The sequence below is a fragment of the Nelumbo nucifera genome, chromosome 1, assembly GCF_055504915.1.
Source record: "Nelumbo nucifera cultivar China Antique chromosome 1, China Antique-T2T, whole genome shotgun sequence".
NCBI lineage: Eukaryota > Viridiplantae > Streptophyta > Magnoliopsida > Proteales > Nelumbonaceae > Nelumbo > Nelumbo nucifera.
The window spans coordinates 37,873,992-37,892,824 of NC_142649.1; the positions used below are offsets into that span (position 1 = coordinate 37,873,992).

An 18,833-nucleotide genomic window follows, 5' to 3' on the forward strand; every position below is an offset into this window, starting at 1 on the left:
TCTATGTACACGGTTCTCATGGTGTTATTGCTTGTGCTGGCTAATCGGAACAAGGCATCGGCCTCAGCGTTCTTGGATCTTGGGATCTACTTGATGAAGTAGGCTTGGAAGTTGAGCAGAGCCTCTCGGACTTTGGCTAAGTAGGCGACCATGGCTGGCTCACGAGCTTCATATTCGCCGGTGACCTGGTTGACCACGAGTTGGGAGTCGCTGCAGATAACGATGTGCTTAGCTTTTACTTCACTCACGAGGGCCAGCCTGGCTATCAACGCCACGTACTCCGCTTCATTGTTGGACGCAACATACTTGAAACGTAGCGCATACTCCAATTTCACGATGCTTGGCTCGTAAAGAACGATTCTAGCCATGCTACCCTGCTGATTTGATGATCCATCCACATGGAGGATCCATGGCTCTTCATCCCAGGTCGGGTTCGGTCTGACTAGGAGAGAGGTCGTGCTGGTTAAAGCTTCCTTGTTGTGCTCGGTCTCGTCCGACTTGGGGACTTCAGTGCTGAAAGTGCATTCCGCGACAAAGTCGGCTAAGGCTTGGGCCTTGATAGCAGTTCGCGGCTTGCACTGGATGCCGTACACACTGAGTTCGATGGCCCACTTCTTCAACCTATCGGAGACCTCGGGCTTGAGCAAGACTTGCCTCAGAGGCTTATTGGTGAGGACGACGATCGTATGAGCTTGGAAGTACGGTCAAAGTCTCCGAACTGCAACAACTAGCGCGTACGCCAACTTTTCGATCTCTGGATACCTCGTCTATGCTTCCTGCAACACTTTGCTAACATAATAGATGGGTTGTTGGACCCGATCTACTTCTTTTATCAGTACCGAGCTGACTACCTCGTCACTCGTGGAGAGGTACAGCTCCAAAATATCTCCCTCCTCAGGTCGGGTTAACACCGGGATGCTAGTGAGGTACCTTTTGAGCTCGTCAAAAGCGAGTTGGCACTCTTCGGTCCATTCGAAGCCCTTCTTTTAATTGCCTTGAAGAAAGGCATGCAGTGATCTGCCAATTTAGACATGAAGCGGCTCAGAGCGGATATGTGGCCATTCAACCTCTGAACCTCCTTCAATTTCCGGGGTGGTCTCATATCTAAGATGGCCTTAATTTTATCAAGGTTGGCGTCAATGCCACGTTGGTTGATGATGTAACCTAAGAATTTACCCAAGGTGACACTGATCTGCCAATTTAGACATGAAGCGGCTCAGAGCGGATATGTGGCCATTCAACCTCTGAACCTCCTTCAATTTCCGGGGTGGTCTCATATCTAAGATGGCCTTAATTTTATCAAGGTTGGTGTCAATGCCACGTTGGTTGACGATGTAACCTAAGAATTTACCCAAGGTGACACCGAAAATGCACTTGCTCGGGTTTAATTTCATTTTAAACTTGTGCAAAATTTCAAATCTTCCAAGCTAAAGCTGTCTTGTATTCCTGTAGCACCTGTAACAGTTTTTCCTTCTGCAAAGGGGTCAAGGCTGATGATATGATCACTGGTAGGGCTGATGGTGCTTCTAAGAAGGCATACTCCAGATGCGGTGGAAGTTGTTTCAGCTCAAGGGTGGACAGCTCTTTGATTGAAGACTTGCTTTCTGGCATCGAGGGTCTATCCAAGCTCTCCAACTTGATGAACCCCTTTCCTTGAAACCGAGGATTGGCATTCAGGTATGCCAACATGCCTTGAATTTCTTTGTTTTCTCCCATTGTGGCTTCTCCTTCTTGTATGCATAGCTCAAGAGGATCGGCCGACCTGTTAACATGAAAACACCCACCAACCGCATAATCAATGACATCTATCATATAACATGAATCATCACTAGAAGGTGCATGTTTCATAGCATCAGACATTTTAAAAATTACTTCCTCATCTTGAATCCTAAGGCTGAGTTGCCCTTGTTGGACATCAATCATTGCCTTTCCTGTAGCTAGGAAGGGTCGCCCTAGGATAAGTGGGACGTCAACGTCCTCTTCCATGTCTAACACTATGAAATCCACTGGAAAAATTAATTTGTCAACCTTAACAAGTACATCTTCTATGATTCCCCTAGGATGCTTGATGGACCTATCAGCTAATTGCAATGCAACTCTAGTGGGTTGGGATTCACCCAACCCTAATTTCTTAAAAACCGAATAGGGCATCAAATTTATACTAGCTCCTAAATCACACAATGCCTTATTAATCTTTAAATTGCCTATAGTGCAAGGAATAGTAAAACTCCCTGGATCCTTCAGTTTTTGAGGCAGTTTGTTGAGGAGGATTGCTGAGCATTCTTCATTCAATGCAACTATGGCCATGTCTCCCAATTTTCTTTTGTTCGGAACTTTGCATAATGCGGCATTTGGGCTAAGGCATCTGCAAAAGGAATGTTAATATGTAAACTCTTGAAAATTTCAAGGAACTTACCGAATTCCTTTTCCATCTTGTGTCGCTTAAGCCTATTGGGAAATGGCACTTGTGGCTTTTGGCTTGTCTCTTTCCTTGAATCAGACTACTCTTCCTCCTTCTTTTCGGTTTCTAGGGTTGTGCCCATCTTACCTTCTTCCTTTGCTTTCTTCTCCCCCTCTTGCAGCTCCTTACCACTCTTCAAGTAATGGCTTGCACTTGTTCTCTTGGATTCGCTTCTGTGTTGATGGGTAAGGTACCTTGAACTCTAGAGGATAGCATTTGTTCCAACTGGCCCACTTGAGTCTCTAAATTCTTGAACTATGCCTCTTGATTCTGAAATCTCATTTCCGCACTTGATATGAACTTAGTCATCAGCTCCTCTAGATTAGATTTCTTTTCTGGCTGAGCGAAGTTTTGAGGGAGGGGTTTCAATGCATTTTGATTTGACCAAGACAGATTGGGGTGATTCCTCTATCCGGGGTTGAATGCACGAGGATAGTGATTGCCTTTCTGCCTTTGAAGATTTCCTATGAAATCTACTTGCTCAAGTGACTGCATGAACTGATTTCCAACTTGGCATTCGGTGCTGATATGACCTCCCCCACACCATTCACAGGCTATGGCTTGAATGTGCATAGCTGTGAACTGCATTTCATCGGTCTTCTTGCTGAGGGCGCCGATTTGTGCAGATAGTGTTGTATAGGTGTCTACATTGTGAAGGTTGGGCTATTTCCTAACTTGGGCTCTCTCGGAATGCCACTGATTATTATTTGCAGCCATTTCCTCAATAAGTGCATGGGCAACTTTAGGGGTCTTGTTGTTAATGGATCCCCTAGCTGCAGTGTCCATAATGGTCTTGTTTGCTTCAGTCAATCTGTTGTAGAATATCTAAACTTGTAGCCAGACGGGAAGTCTATGATGAGGGACCTTCCTCACTAATTCCTTGTAGCGCTCCCATGATTCATATAATGATTCCCTATCTTGCTGAGAGAAAGTGGTGATATCATTCTGCATCTTTGCAGTCTTAGACGGAGGGAAATACTTGGATAGGAAGCGGTTGGCCATTTCATCCCAAGTAGGGATCGATCCAGCTGGTAGAGAGTTCAGCCAAGTCTTAGCCTTGTCCTTCAACAAGAGCGGAAATAATCTGAGCCTCACAGCATCATCACTAACTCCGTTGTGCTTGAATGTGTCACATATCTCCAAGAAGTTGGCGACGTGAGTGTTCGGATCTTCATTAGCCAAGTCATAGAACTGAACTATTTTCTGGATCATCTGAATGAATGCCGGTTTGATTTCAAAGTTGTTAGCAGCTACTGCTGATCTCGCGATGCTCGAGGCTGCCCCGGTGAGGGTTGGCTTAGCATAGTCCATCATAGTTCTTTGATCAGCCATCTTCGTTATTTCAGGTTTCCCTTGCTTCGAAGCTCTAAGGCGGCGGTGGAGAGTTCGTTCAATCTCTGGGTCATAGATGATGCTCTCCTTTTCACTACTGCGTGTCATATATTGAACAAGTCAAAGTCGTAAAGATACTAATACACACATATCATGAACATATTATACAAAGTCAGATTAACAACAGTAGATGGTTCCTAATATTGTTATGATAATCCCCAGCAACAGCGCCAAAAACTTGATGCGTTTGGATTACACTAGCAAGTGCACTAGCTGATCAAGTAATATACTGATGAGTAGAGTATCGTTCCCATGGGGATTAATCCAACAACTACTAGTACTAAACCTGCCTTATGTTATCTGACAATCCAAAAATTTAAAAACTTATCTCCTAATTAGCAAACTATCCTAGATATTCTCGAATCAAACCGTCTTAAGTAATTAGAGAAAGTGCTTCACGAAAATACTAGAAGAACCGATTCAGCAATTATACCATTAAGCTATCCAACCGAAGTTGATTTCAGTCATGGGTTGGCTAGTTCCTAATTTTATGAGCAGCCTCTTTCGAGCACATACCAATCTATCTATGAGCAACAACTCTTATATTTCTATCAAGAATTTAATCGCTATAGATGCATTAAAGATAAGGAATTCAAAAGAAATCAAATCTTGCTGAATGAATGCTAAACGAATCATGCACATTATCTCTAAGATACATTCAATCCGTTTTCTTGATCAGTTGATCTGATTACCTAAACTCTTTCTCAAGCAATTTAGGTAATCCAAGAAACAAGAGCAATTCGGCCAAAATTACTCTTGTAGTCAAAAACCCTAATCAAGAAATCCCAATACTGAATCACTATCAATCAAATCAGCTTAAAAGATTAATTACAAATTTGAATTAACATCCATCATGGTTCACATAGTAGAAAGAAGGAAAATTTCAAACAAAGAAAAACCCTAATTGAATCTAGGTTACCGAATTCGCAGAATCAAAGAAGAAGACAACTTAAAATTTATGCATCAATCTTCGATCTCTTCTTCAATTCTCCTTCAACAGCCGTGTGATCCTTCTCCTAGCACTTTCCTCTTCGTTCTTGTGTCAAGGGGTCGAACCCTAATTTCTTCTTTTCCTTTTTCTTTTATACTCTTTCTTGCAGCTTTTGGTTGAGAGTCCTACTCCCCTTCGAACTCTACTAAAGCTAGCCGTCTTTTGGAGCTTCCCGTAAGGCTGCGGCTGGGCCTCTTTTCTTGAAGGGCCGAAGTGCTCCCCTTGCCGCCATATCAACATGTCTTTATGCTCTCTTAACCTTAAACTGTCCCAAATTCCTAGTTTCCTGAAATTCTACTCAATTAGGGTAAAAACCATTAAGAATCATCATCAAAACCATGTATACAGCAATAAAAACAATGTGTAGCATGCACACACATCAACCATCTGAGTCGATGGTTTGTTGACTTGATCAATGGTTTTTCATTAAAAGACGAGTTTTAGTGAAACCAGAATCGGAAATGTGGTCGGGTGATGGTTCAGACGGTTTGAGTGTCTGGGTCAATGGTGGGTTAAAAACATTGCTAATAACAGATAGGGAATCATCCCCACAAGGTCCATTGGATTTGCTGAATCTTTCACTTTGCATTTTATTTAGGTCAAATTTCTTAAAGTACCCCTAACGTTTATCTAATTGGCTAACTCTACCCTACTCTTTGACTATTGTCTTAAAGTACCCCTACTATTTCTTACAATTGACTAGCTCTACTCCTGTCGTTAACATTCGTTAATGTTCCATCAAAATCTGTACACATGTGACGTATAAATATTTTTAAAACCCAATACTACCATTTTTCTCACTCTTCCCACCTTTACCAAATCCCGGCTCAGTTTCTTTGAAGTCATAACCAAATATTCTCGCTCCTTAACAGCTTCATCTTCAAACACAAACAGAAAACAATCAACCAACGCATCTTCACAAAAAGTTCAATTCCAAAAAAAAGTATTTATTTATTACATTTTCTTCGAGAGAAACCCTCAACCATGCATCCGTTTCTGAAGTGCCTGCTCAAGCTGTTATGCCTTCTCCAACTCAAATATTAGCCGGTCCTTTTCCGGTATCTTCTGCCACAACCGCCCCGTCTCGGGTTCAAGCTTCAACACCCAAGACGCAATTGCCATGGACATGATCTTTCGCGCCAAGTCAAGCTGCTCATATGGATCCGTTGGAATAACAGACAATATCTCATCGGGCAAATGGAAATCCGTCCCATCCCCATTGTTGTAATTACCACTACCCTATGTCATCTCCCTTGTTTTCAAACCCTAAATCCCCACATCCCACAAATAGAAACCGAAAGAATTACACATAGAACTCACGACTTTAAACAAAACTATAACAGGCACTCTCTCCTCTCTCCTTCTGGGTTATGCTCTTTGAAAGTTGTTGCTGCCTCTACGAATCAGCTCTAATTCCCCCTGCAAACACAAATGAATGAGAGATGTATGAAAATATATTATACTTAACAATCACCAAGTGTCGAACAAAAGGATATGTATTGATTGATGTATAAAAAAGTTAAATAGACATTACAACAAAAATAAATAAAATAAGAGAAATAAAGACACATTGCAATCTTGCACGATAAAAATGCATTACCTAATTGTAAAAATAAAATGAAATGCTAGCAACCGATCTACAGAATCTGTCATGCTGATACAGAGAGTAGTTAATGAGACCACACAGTTAGCAAATCGTCAGATTAAGCAACACGATGATGAGATAGAAGTTATTTTGAGCATCAAAACTGTTAATCCCCAACCCACAGCAAATAATTGGCTAAAAACCGACCATCTATATTATTCGATCAAACTAAGGGCTGAAACTGACTACCATAGTGAACTGCTATGGTTTTTGGAACTTCAAAACAAATTAGGAAGTTCTGATTCAAGTTTGTCCCAGCACAACAAACCTGTCTTGAAGGAAACAGGAAGTCTCGGTGGTGATTCCGTTTAAAGGTTCCATGATCACCGGTGGTCGGAGGACTGATATGTCCAAAGGTATATGGCCGGTTCTTGTAAATTCAAGTTTTTTTCTCACAATTTCTTGCTAAAATCTTTGAACAAATTTTCATGCCATCAGAAATACTGGCATTGAAGAAGTTGGGTTTTATTTTGAAAATTTGAGAAACAATGGAGGGCAAATTGGACATTTTATTTTTTTTACAATTTATCGATGGCAATAATTGTCAGAAACAGTAGGGATACTTTAAGACAATGCTAAAACAGTATGGGTATAGTTAGTCAATTTCCTAAACCATAGGGGTAGTTTAAGATTTTTGCCCTTTTATTTATTAAGATCTTTATTTAGTTAATCTAGTCAATGTATTTTTAGTGGATTTGATGGATGGAACTATAGATTCTTGTTTTTAGGATTTCCCATGTGAGGCTACTCGATCCAGAGGGACAAGACATTATGGATGGAGTTGCCACCTAAATTTTTTAGAAATGGAAATTTAGGAAAAGAAAGTGGTAAATATAACACTAAATTAATCAAGAAAAAGAAAGTTAACTACTATCAATTAATAATAGAATAATGGTTAAAACACTAAGTAATAACTTATGATTTAACTAGAAAAGAAATAACTAGAATCCCCAAAATGAATGAACTAGAGGTTGGAGGATAAATGGGACTCCCTAGTGAAATTAATTCAACAAAAAAAGCCACGAATAGCGAAAAAAAAAGGAAAAAAAAAAAGATGAATAATATGTGCAGAGGTAGACCAAATATGACCGCTATAAATGCACACATAATCCAAACTTAGGACTAAAAAAAATAATTGACAAAGAGAAAAATTGATATTTTCTTTCAAAAAAAAAAGATGCTTAGTGAGGTAGAAATAAAAAAGGCTCACTACTAAAAAAAACAGAAAAAAAGGTGGAACCTTGATATGGATGATGTTTTTCTCCAACCTTCTTGGATATGAACTAACTACCACTTTCTTTTAAGAGTAATCACTGTTGTAACCTTCTTGGATCACTGCAGTTTCAGTAAACCGAAGTCCAATCTTCTTGGATCGATGCAACTGTGTGAGAACCTTGATTTGGATGATGTTTTTCTCCAAAAAAAACACAGCTAAGGACTAAAGAGAATCAGCCCCTACAATGGCTAGTTCAAACTAGGGTTTATAAGGTGCAAGGGAAGAGAAAAAGAGTACGAGAGAGTGGGAAGAATTGGAATGTTTGCCCCTCTCCCTCTCATCCCTTACATAGAGCACTCCCCTAATCGTATTAGGAGCTGATCCAAATCATATTTGAATTAGGATTTATCTTTAATTAGATAATCATTATCTTCTTAAGATAATGGATGCTCCACAATGAGATCCATACCCATTTTTATCCAAATTCTTAACCAATCATATTAGTTTCATGTTGCAAGGAATTTCATGGACACTTGAGGCTTGAATATTGTATGGTGTGAGACCCACAAAAGTCTCACATAAGTCCACAAGGGTTTGGCCCCACTCCTGGAATGGGGTAAGCTGAATTCACTGCCTAAGGGCAGTAAACAACTGACTCAATTGACTTGGGCTTAGTTTTGATTAAACCACCCTATGAAGACCCAAGGATAATGGACTTATGCAAGATAAAGCCAACCAGATAATCAGCCTTGTAATAATCTCTTACTCTTAACCTCTCGGCCCATAATCATTAAAACACTACTCAGGGGAAGACTTCTCCCCTATTTGCAAAATGTAGTGTTTACATTCTCTACTTAGATGAATCCTAAGATTAAAACATTTTGCAAATATTTTTCGTAAAATAATAATGTAACATATAAATACATTTTGCAAACCATATTTTAAATGTACTTGTAATCCACTATTGATAGTTTAGGTTTCCATCAAAGAGAGTAAACCCTGGTATTCACCTTGTTTGACAAAGGGGTAGATCCTATCACTATGACTACCCACTTAGTAAATTTCTCTACTCCAACATGCCTAGTTATTTGACCCTCAATGGATCTCATTGGTTGGAATATAAAAAATAGTTCAATCAAAGACCTATTACAGTATCATAATCAAATATAGGGTTAAGTGCAACTTTCCAGTTTTTCCCATCTATATCCAAGGCCTAGGGCATAACTAGAAATTGATCTAGGTTTAATGTTTCTTCCAAACACCCACTGACTATGTTTAGGGTCTAACCCTAGCAACTGAGATAGACCGCTCCACCAATTTGGCAACACATCAATGTTAGCCTTGTCAAGATAAACTCCCCAAGTCTATCCAATGGCTGAGAAAATTTTAAACTAATACAAGTTTCATAAGTGCCTAGTTTAAGGAGAGTAATTCACAAAAACATACCTATTGAATATAAAACAAAAATGTACTTTTATTGATCATGCTAAAATGTCTATGTACATCAATCTAATTAGAACTAAAGGTATACATTGTCTAACACAATTGATTTTAATATTTTAGTTCAGGATTAGTTGAAATACCTTTCAAGTCCTAGAAATGATCTTCTTTATGACCTAGATATCGGAGATAAATTTGTTGTTCTTTTATTGCACTTAGGGAAAAATTTTTAACAATAGAATTGTGCCTCCTCTCATCACTCTAGAGAGAGCACTAAACACCATTTTGGAAATAAAATCCTACTTCAATACTAGATTTTGCAAAGAGAAGAGTTGGATTGTAGTCAAATGGATAAACCCAGGTTTAGATGCCATTAAAATCAATTTTGATGCTTCTTGTGTTAATGGCAAGTGTTTGATTACTTGTGTAGCTAGAAATCACTTAGGTCAGATTGTTGATTTAAAGGCTTCTAATATTGTTCTACTACGATCAGTTTATTGGAAGCCTAGGCTACTTGGAAAGCCCACAATATTGCTATCAACTTCAATAACAAGTGGATTAATATTGAAGATGATTCCAAGCTTGTTATTAACTGCCTCAAAAATTGAGTGGAGCCCCTATAGAGATTGAAACTGATCAGTGAAGATTGCGGGCAATTACTTGCAAAGATAGATGGCAAGGTGGAATATCATTACGTCTTTAGAGAAGCATAGTTGCGAATTGGATAGATAATTGTGCTCATTCATCCTCTATAAATGTAGAAAACCTTTAGAGAGATTTAGTTATTATTAATTGTTTAGATTTTTGGGGACGTGCTACCCCCCCGTTCTATGTAGCCCCTCTTCTTGAGTTGTCAAGAAAAAAAAAGTCTTAAGATCCTTCCCTTGATTAAATGAAGGATCTCAGGGGTTCTAAATCTCCAAATAGTTAAGTTGTGGAGCCCAATGACAAAAGAAACACTGTTGGATGCCTTCTATTGTTCAGCCATGTCCTCTAGGCCTTAGGATTGGTTTCCGGGTAGCAGTTGGATTTTCTTAGCTTGTGAATGAAGTGGAAAGGCTGTTGTGGTCATGAAAAACAATTACTAGACACATAGGACATGTGGGAAGTATTATGAATACCTATAAATGCTCATGGGTTTGCTAAAAATTACAACAGTGTTGTGCATGGCTTAAGAGAAGACTTTGGACATGATGAAGGTTATCTCTTAAGCTAGGGCAGAAAGGAAAGTGGGGAGACGTAGTCTTGGACATGGGTAAAGGAAGGCTAAAGTTGTGTTGAATGGAAAAGGGGCATTCTATAGGCTAGAATCTCTCTCTAGGTCCCCCATGTGTGTCTAGGTGAATGGTGGTGGGGGTATGTTATGTATAGACTTTTGGAGAGAATTCTAGAAGTGAATCAATGATTGAGATTTACTGGTTGGAAAATAAAGGAATAGGGTTTAATATGATTCTTGAGGAAGTTTAATTGTGGGAGAGAGCTAACAATCCACCCATGTGAGAGATTGGTTCAATCATTCAAGAGAATATATGGAATGTCTTCATGATAAAGGCACGAATTTGCCTAAAATGAATATTCCAAGTTTAGGTGATTGGTTTGATTGATTGGAGACTAATTAGTTGGTTAATTTTGAATTTGAAGATTGTTATAGATATTGGGAAAAATATCTGATTGTGTGGGTTCCTTGGTTCAAAGTCTCAATGAAGAAGATTCCAAAGGGAAAGGATCATAGTTCAGAAGTTGTGGAACAAGACTACCATATCTCATAAAAAAACTGCCTCCATAACATGTTAAAGGGGACCATGGATAGAGGCTTAGTGGAAGGAGGCTTTGTGGAGAAAGTAAAATGGCAGAGAGCTTTGAGGGTAGAGGCCAAAGAGCTTATCTTTGAAGAAATTTGGATCAAAGGAAGAATGGGACTGAAAATAAGAGAACAAAAGAGGGCTACGGTTCTTGTGGAAGGCTCAGACATGATTATCTGGGTGAAGGAATATGACTCTGATGCAGCAACTAAAGGGAAACAGATAAAGTGGAAAGAAAAGTCCTCAAAATCAGGTAGGAGATATGTGATGGAGAACAAGGGGAATGCAAAGGGTGCATTCATATCCCTCACTGAATTTTTTTCTAAAGGAAGGAAGCAGATGGTTTGCTTCCCTCAAGGGAAGAATGGTGAAGGATGGATAAAGATAGCTAGGATACTTGCAAAATTCCTAAATAGAAAGGAACAAAAAGAACTATCGGAAATTGATGAAAGGGAACAAAGACCAGAAACTAGAAGACAGATCAGGTATAAGGAAGAGGTACCAGAAAATAAATTTTTAACCATGGCAAACAGTAGGAGGTATCCTTGCTGGATAGCAGATGGAACAGCAGGAAAATGGGAAAGAACACTAGTGGTTGGAGCTGGAGGATTGGTGACAGATTGGTGGAAAGTTGCAGAACTACTGAAGCTCAAACTATTGCTAAGAAGCACCTTCATTTTAACTCCATTTGATTCTGTTAAAGCAGTATTGGACCCTCTTGAAAACCAGGTAAATGTTAGAGAATGTTGTATCCAAGATGTTTTGGGGACCTTTTTAGTCTATAAATGGCCTGTCTCTTCAAATTCGGAAGTGTTCTCAGTGGAAGACAATGTTACTGTATGAGTGATTGGGTTGCCTTTCCATCTTTGGAATCAAGAAACTGCAAACTCAATCATTTTGCTGTGTGGAGCTCGCCTTGATGGTGTCTTCTGGGGAGATCTATGAAGTGCAGCCATTCTACTAGGTGGAGTTAAACCAGAAGATATACCAAGGAAGATGACTCTAATGGTGAATGAACTGTTTGTACCAGTTTGGTTAGTATTCTCCATTGAAGCTAACCTTTGGAGGGAGGCAAGGAAGGAGGAAGATGAGAAGGTGGAGGAAATGGAGCTACGTGGCGGCTTGAAGTTGGTTGGAAGAAAGAGACAAGGAAGTTTCACTGAAATTGGAAACTCTACCTTTAGGCAGTCCAAAAGATTTAGGCCAGGAGACTCTTAGGAGGCGTGTGACACAAGGCAAAGGTTTGACAACCAATAGAACCTATGCTCAGGTAGCCGCTTGTGGCGCCAACCAAAATATTTTGAGTGTTTCAAATGAAGGAAAGGATCTGGATACAGTACAGCTAGAGGGAGGTAAACCATCAGATCAGGTGGGGGTTTCGCCAGAAAGTGGCATGGTGGTTCACCCAACAAGCTCAAATCCTAATTTTAATCTTCTACCTGGGCCCAATAGGCCCAAAAAGTTAAGTGGGCCAAAAATAACTGGCCAAGGAATCAAGTTTGTGCGGGATGACAAAGGGGCACGTGATAGGGGGGAGGGACCTCGGGTAGACAATAAACAAGGTCTACCATCATCTTCCTTGAGCTCGCATAGGTCAGTGAACAGTTCAGTGAGAATTCCCAGTTCGTTACAGTGGATCCCTTCAAGAAAGAAGACAAGTACCTCCGCACAGGACCGCCGCGATCCGAGGTGTGTGAAGCGAAGTGAGTCACTTGACTCAGATTCAGACTGACTGACAGAAGATGAAGAGCTCTCTGATTCGGACTCAAAATATGGAGGAACGATGAGTCTGGGAAGTATCGACCTTCAAAAACCAAAAGATATTTTGGACGAAGGAAGTTTAAACACGGAAATCCTATTTACAGAAGAGGAAATGGACATGCAAGACACTGGCAACATTAGACGACAAAGAGTCCTAAATCTCAGTTGCGGCGAACAGATGTCTATCAGTCCAGGTATTCCGAACAAAAAACAGAGTTGGGAACTCTCGAAGAGGTCTGGCAGTTGACATTACCGCCAATAAATGACTCTACTCCGCTTGCTCAGCATAGTCAGGACATCGGACCAGAGAAACAAGAATCAGTTATGGCGCCTTATCAAAGGATTGCCTGAACCTAGTTCACTTCCACGGCTGAGTCAGGAAAAGGGGATGGGTCTGGCTCAGACTCCAAGAACTGATACCCAACAGCTGGTCCATTTGCAATCATCTATGCCACCTTCAGGTAAGCCTGTCCATTTGTTTTTAGATACTAATAAGGGTTCTCAGCTTGTGACAGATATCCTGGAATCTCAACCAGACCAACGAAGCGGCAGCAGGGGAATGGTGATTGATAAGGTGGGATTACGAACTGAGGAGGGAGTTAGGTTGGTAGTAAGGAAACAGGAGGAACTAGAATGGATATGGGAGCAGATCTGTACCTTGCTGGAGGAATACAAACAGAAAGAGGAAATATTAGAGGAGAGTCCAAAAAAATCTGAAGCAGATACTAACCCAAACAGTTTGGGGCAGGAAACAGGAAGTAAAGGGCAATCTAGGAAGTCAGTGGGTAATAAGGGCAGGAAAAAGAAGAAGTCTGAAGTAGAGAGATTAATTTTGGACACTGAAGGGGATATCGAATTCTATGGAAGAGGGGAAAGGAAAAAAGCAACCAAATGAAGGAAATATTGTTCTAGGGCTTATCATGAAGGTTAATGAAGATAATCAATTGGAATGTGAGGGGTTTGGGCAGTGCTAGAAAAAGGAGATTGATTAAGGAATTACTTAGGAAAGTATTAGCGTAGGGATAATTCTGTCTTTATACTTAGATTAAGGTTGCCGATCTGTAATATTGTGTTAGAACCAGTGCCCCTTACTTAAATAAGGGCACATATGTCTTTTCCATTAATTTTAATAACAAAAGCACATGTCTGGCCGAATGGGAGTTATGTTCTTTGACTTCCAGTTCGAACCAGATTTTCTTCTTTTCTCTCTCTCTCTTTCTTCCACCTTTCTATCTCTCTCTACATGACTGATCTCAGACAAATAAAACTCCAAGGCAGGCCGAATCATAACATGGTATCAGAGCCACTCGAATCTGCCTAGATTTCTATTCTCTGCACACCCTATCTAGGGTTTCTCTTGATTTTCTAGCATTCAATTGGAGATAAGGGAAAGGGTTGAAAAGGAGTGATCACCCTCTCCCCTTGGAGGTTTCTATGCCTACAGTCGTGTCTTGTGTGGTCAGTTGTTGTGGTTTCTAAGATTGCCCTCCCCTAAACGATGAAGAGAAGAGGGCCAATCTGTGTGGTACAGTGGTTGTCTTGTGTGGACTAATTTTCTGCTTGTGTGGTTGTTCCTTCAGTGATAAGGTAAGAGATTTTTGTGCATGATTTCTGTTGTGGATCAAATAGGAATATGTTTCAAATCATATGTTGGGGTTTCAGACAGTAGCATGCTAGGGTTTATGCTGTTTTTGTGTATTTCGAAGGAAGAGTTGTGATCATATAGTGGTGAGATTTCAGGTAGCCGTAGGAGTGGGGTTTGTGGTGTAAAGAGTACACTCTTCAGCAACAACAAGTGCTGAAATCAGTGTGAGGAGTGTGATCTAGTCGTGTGCAGTGTGCAGAATTTAGTGGTAATAGAATTCAGCAAGTGTGCAGAACCGGTGATAACAGAATAGGAGAAAACAGTGATTGTAAACCTAATGTGATGGTGCCTACAGACTGACGAGTGTGATCTAGTCGTGTGCAGTGTGCAGAATTCAGTGGTAATAGAATTCAGCAAGTGTGCAGAACCGGTGATAACAGAATGGGAGATAACAGTGATTGTAAACTTAATGTGATGGTGCCTACAGACTACCTGAATGTTCAGATGACCTCCATTAAACTAAATGGAGAGAATTATGTGCCTTGACCTAAATCCATCGAAGTGTTTCTGAAGGCATAGAAGAAGGTAATATAAGAGAGGATAAACCCTCCACTAACTCTCATGAGTATGAAGACTGGGAGCAAGAGGATGTTCAGATCATCACATGGTTATGGAATAGTATGGAACCCAGGATTAGTGTAAACTTCATGCTTCTTGACACTTCCAAAGATGTGTGGGACCATGCGAAGAAATTGTATTTGGGCCAGGACAATACAACCAGAGTGTATCAGCTGTATTAGGAGTACTTTAATCTGCAACAGGGCAATCAAAGTCTTGAGGAGTACTATGCCAATATGAGAAACATACGTAAAGATGTCAAGATTCAGCAACAATAGAGAGAACAACTTGATGTGACTAGATTTTTGGTGGGATTGAAATCTAAATATGAACCAGTACGAGGTCAGATACTAGGAGGATCAGCTCTCCCCTCTTTAGAAGAGGTATTTGCTCGACTCCAAAGGATTTCTATCGAATCTACTGAGAACTCTAATATCTCAAATAGATCTGCCTTTGCTGTGTCGAGAGGCCGTGGTGCTAGAGGTGGAGCTCAGGGAGCATAGTCTGGCCGTGGTGGTAGTAGTGGTCCGGTGTATGGTCGAAGTGGCAATGGTGGGCCTACTTATAATCGTGGTGGTGGTCGTATTGGGGGCAGAGATTCAGGGGGAGTCTGTGGTAGAAGACATGGCTCAGGCCCAAGGAGGTGCACTCATTGTGGTATGGATGGACATACCATTAACTATTGTTATGATCTACATGGTCAACCCTCAACCTGGGCCAATCATGCCATGACTAGTGACACCAGTTCCAACTTTAGACAGGAGAATCGTTCATTTGATCAGATAACTCCTAAATCCACAGATGGTCCCGTGAAGGAAATGGTGAGTGTTCCCCGTGATGAACTCCAGGTGTGTTTTCTTTCCCATCTCATTGCTCAATATCACAATCTGTCACCCTTGATAATGGTTCCACATCCTCAATTTGTGGTGCTGGTAATGTTGACCTAGACCCTGTATCCCTCTCCTCAGTTTTGTATGTTCCTAAATTGCCTTTTAATCTTATGTCTATTAGTAAGCTTACCAAATCACTTAACTGCTCCATTACCTTTTATCCCTCTATGTGTGTTTTTCAAGATCTCAAGATGGGGATGAAGATTGGTGGAGGGCATGAAGTTGGTGGACTGTATTATCTTGACGGTGGTGGAAGAACTTCAATAGCTCTCCAGTCATCTCTTTCTCCTCTCCAGTGGCACTGCAAATTTGGTCATCCGTCGCTAAAAGTCTTGAAGTCTTTAGTTCCATCTTTGAGTCAACTTTCTGTTTTGGATTGTGAGTTGTGTCAGTTTGGGAAACACCATCGTGTTCCCTTTAGTTCTAGGGTTGATAACCGTGTGTTGAGTCCTTTTTCTTTGATTCACTCTGATGTTTGGGGTCCTTATAAAGTGATGTCATATAATGGATTGTCATTTTTGTAGATGACTTTTCAAGGATGACGTGGCTCTACCTAATGAAAGAAAGAAGAGAATTGTTTACCGTTTTTGAGAAATTTTATGCTGAGATTCGTAATCAATTTGGTATTCACATTAAAGTTTTCCATTCTGATAAAGGCTGTGAATATTTATCCTCATCATTTCAAGAATACCTGGACTAACACGGCATTATACATCAGACCTCATGTACCTACACCCCACAACAAAACGGGGTGGCTGAGAGAAAGAATCGCCATCTCTTGGAAACAGCACGATCCCTCATGCATCACATGAATGTTCCCAAACCCTTTTGGAGTGATGCGGTGCTTACCTCTTGCTTTTTGATTAATCAGATGCCCACGTTCATCCTTGATGGTCATTCTTTGTTTACAATCTTGTTTCCCGCCTTGTCTCCGTTCCCTCTTACACCTAGGGTATTTGGGTGTGTCTGCCACGTCCATAATCTGGGTCTCGGGAACGACAAGTTTGATGTCTGTTCTCCCAAGTGCATCTTCCTTGGCTATTCTCGGACCCAGAAAGAGTATAAGTGTTACCATCCTAGTTCTCGACAGTCCTTTATGTGTTCTGATGTCACCTTCTTTGAGTCTACTCCGTTCTTTTTGGGGTCCGGTGATGCTTCTTCCTCCTCATCACCTCCTCCTCTTCCACTTTCCGTTGCCAACCCTCTTCCCCCTGTTCTAGTCGTGACCAAATCCTTGCCTCTGGTGCCACCACCTGTTGAACGCCCACCTATCCTTCATGTGTATACACATCGCCCACGCGTACCAGCTACTACTCCTCTGGCTACATCTCCATCGATAGATCCGGCTCCAGACCCGAACCCAGCATCTGAGCTTGATCTCCCCATTGCCTTGTGAAAAGGTAAATGCACTTGCACCCTTCATCCTATTTCTAATTATGTTTCACTTACTCACCTTTCCGCCACCCATCACCAATTTGTCACCTTGTTATCATCAGTTGTTGTCCCCAAGGATGTCCAGGAAGCCCTTGCCTCTCTAGGGTGGTGTCGTGCGATGGAAGAACATTCAGCCCTTCATCATAATCATACTTGGGACCTCACCGTTCTTCCTCCTGGGAAGCAAGCTGTTGGTTGTAAATGGGTTTATATAGTTAAGTATCTGCCTGATGGTAGTGTTGAACGCCTGAAAGCGCGATTGGTTGCAAAAGGGTACTCCCAAACCTATGGTATTGACTACATAGAAACCTTCTCACCAGTTGCTAAGATAGGGTCAGTTCATGTTGTGATCTCTCTTGTAGCTATGTATGATTAGCCACTATATCAGCTTGATATCAAGAATGCCTTTTTGCATGGTGACTTACTCGAGGAGGTCTACATGGAGCAACCTCCAGGGTTTGTTGCTCAGGGGGAGGATGGTAAGGTGTGCAGACTAAGGAAGGCTATATATGGGCTCAAACAGTCTCCTCGAGCATGGTTTGGTAGGTTCAGTGAGGTAGTAAAGAAGTTTGGTATGAAACAGTGCCAAGTTGATCATTCTGTATTCACTCATGACTCTTCGGGAGGAAAAATACTATTGGTGGTGTATGTAGATGATATTGTTATTACCGAGAATGATAACATGGGTATTGATAGGCTGAAGACTTATCTACATGATCATTTTCAGACAAAGGATCTTGGTAAACTGAAATATTTCTTGGGGATAGAGGTAGCAAGATCTAAGTATGGTATTAATCTGTGCTAGAGGAAATATGTGCTTGATTTGTTGGAAGAAATAGGCTTGTTGGGTGCTAAACCAACTGAAACACCTATGGACACAAATACTAGGCTAAGCAGTGATATGGGTGAAGTGTTTGAAGACCCTAGTAGATACCGATGACTTGTAAGTAAACTGAACTACCTAACCATTACTAGGCCAGACATCTCATTTGCAGTTAGTGTGGTGAGTCAGTTCATGCAGAAACCTCTGATTCCTCATTGGAATGCAGTTCTGAGAATTGTGAGGTATTTAAAAGGGGCTCCAGATCGCGGTTATACAAAAGTGGCGGAAAACTTGAAATAGAAGGGTATTCTGATGCTGACTAGGCCGGTTCTATGTCTGATAAGCGGTCTACCACAGGCTATTGCACTTTCTTGGGAGGTAACCTGGTGACATGGAAAAGAAAGAAGCAGATAGTCGTGGCAAGAAGTAGTGCAGAAGCAAAATATAGGGCTATGGCGCATATTACTTATGAACTACTGTGGCTAAGGAACCTTCTACAGGAAGTACGGTACAACATCAATACTCCAATGAAGCTCTATTGTGACAATCAGGCTGTAGTTCATATTTCTTCTAATCCGGTGTTTCATGAAAGAACCAAGCACATTGAGGTTGACTGTCACTTTGTGAGGGAGAAGGTGATAAATGGAGAGCTAGACACTGCATATGTTAATACAGGAAACCAGTGGGCAGACTTATTTACAAAAGGCTTGAGTCGGGGAAGAGTGGACTACATATGTAACAAGCTGGGAGTATATGATATATAATCACCAACTTG

The 18,833-nt window shown here is 40.9% G+C and overlaps 1 long non-coding RNA gene and 1 other non-coding gene across 2 annotated transcripts in view; one reads left to right on the top strand and one right to left on the bottom strand.

Moving 5' to 3' along the window:
- The first annotated feature begins 3,307 nt into the window (after window positions 1–3,307).
- On the top strand, window positions 3,308–3,414 carry LOC148803130 (small nucleolar RNA R71). The gene has a single exon (XR_016081630.1). It is a non-coding gene; the product is annotated as a small nucleolar RNA R71 (small nucleolar RNA).
- Window positions 3,415–5,759: 2,345 nt separating this feature from the next.
- LOC148803131 (uncharacterized) overlaps window positions 5,760–18,833 on the bottom strand; it is a 64,897-nt gene continuing 51,823 nt past the window's right edge. The window contains exon 2 of the long non-coding RNA XR_016081417.1: window positions 5,760–6,263. This is a non-coding gene — a long non-coding RNA (uncharacterized LOC148803131). The remainder of the gene's footprint in view (window positions 6,264–18,833) is intronic.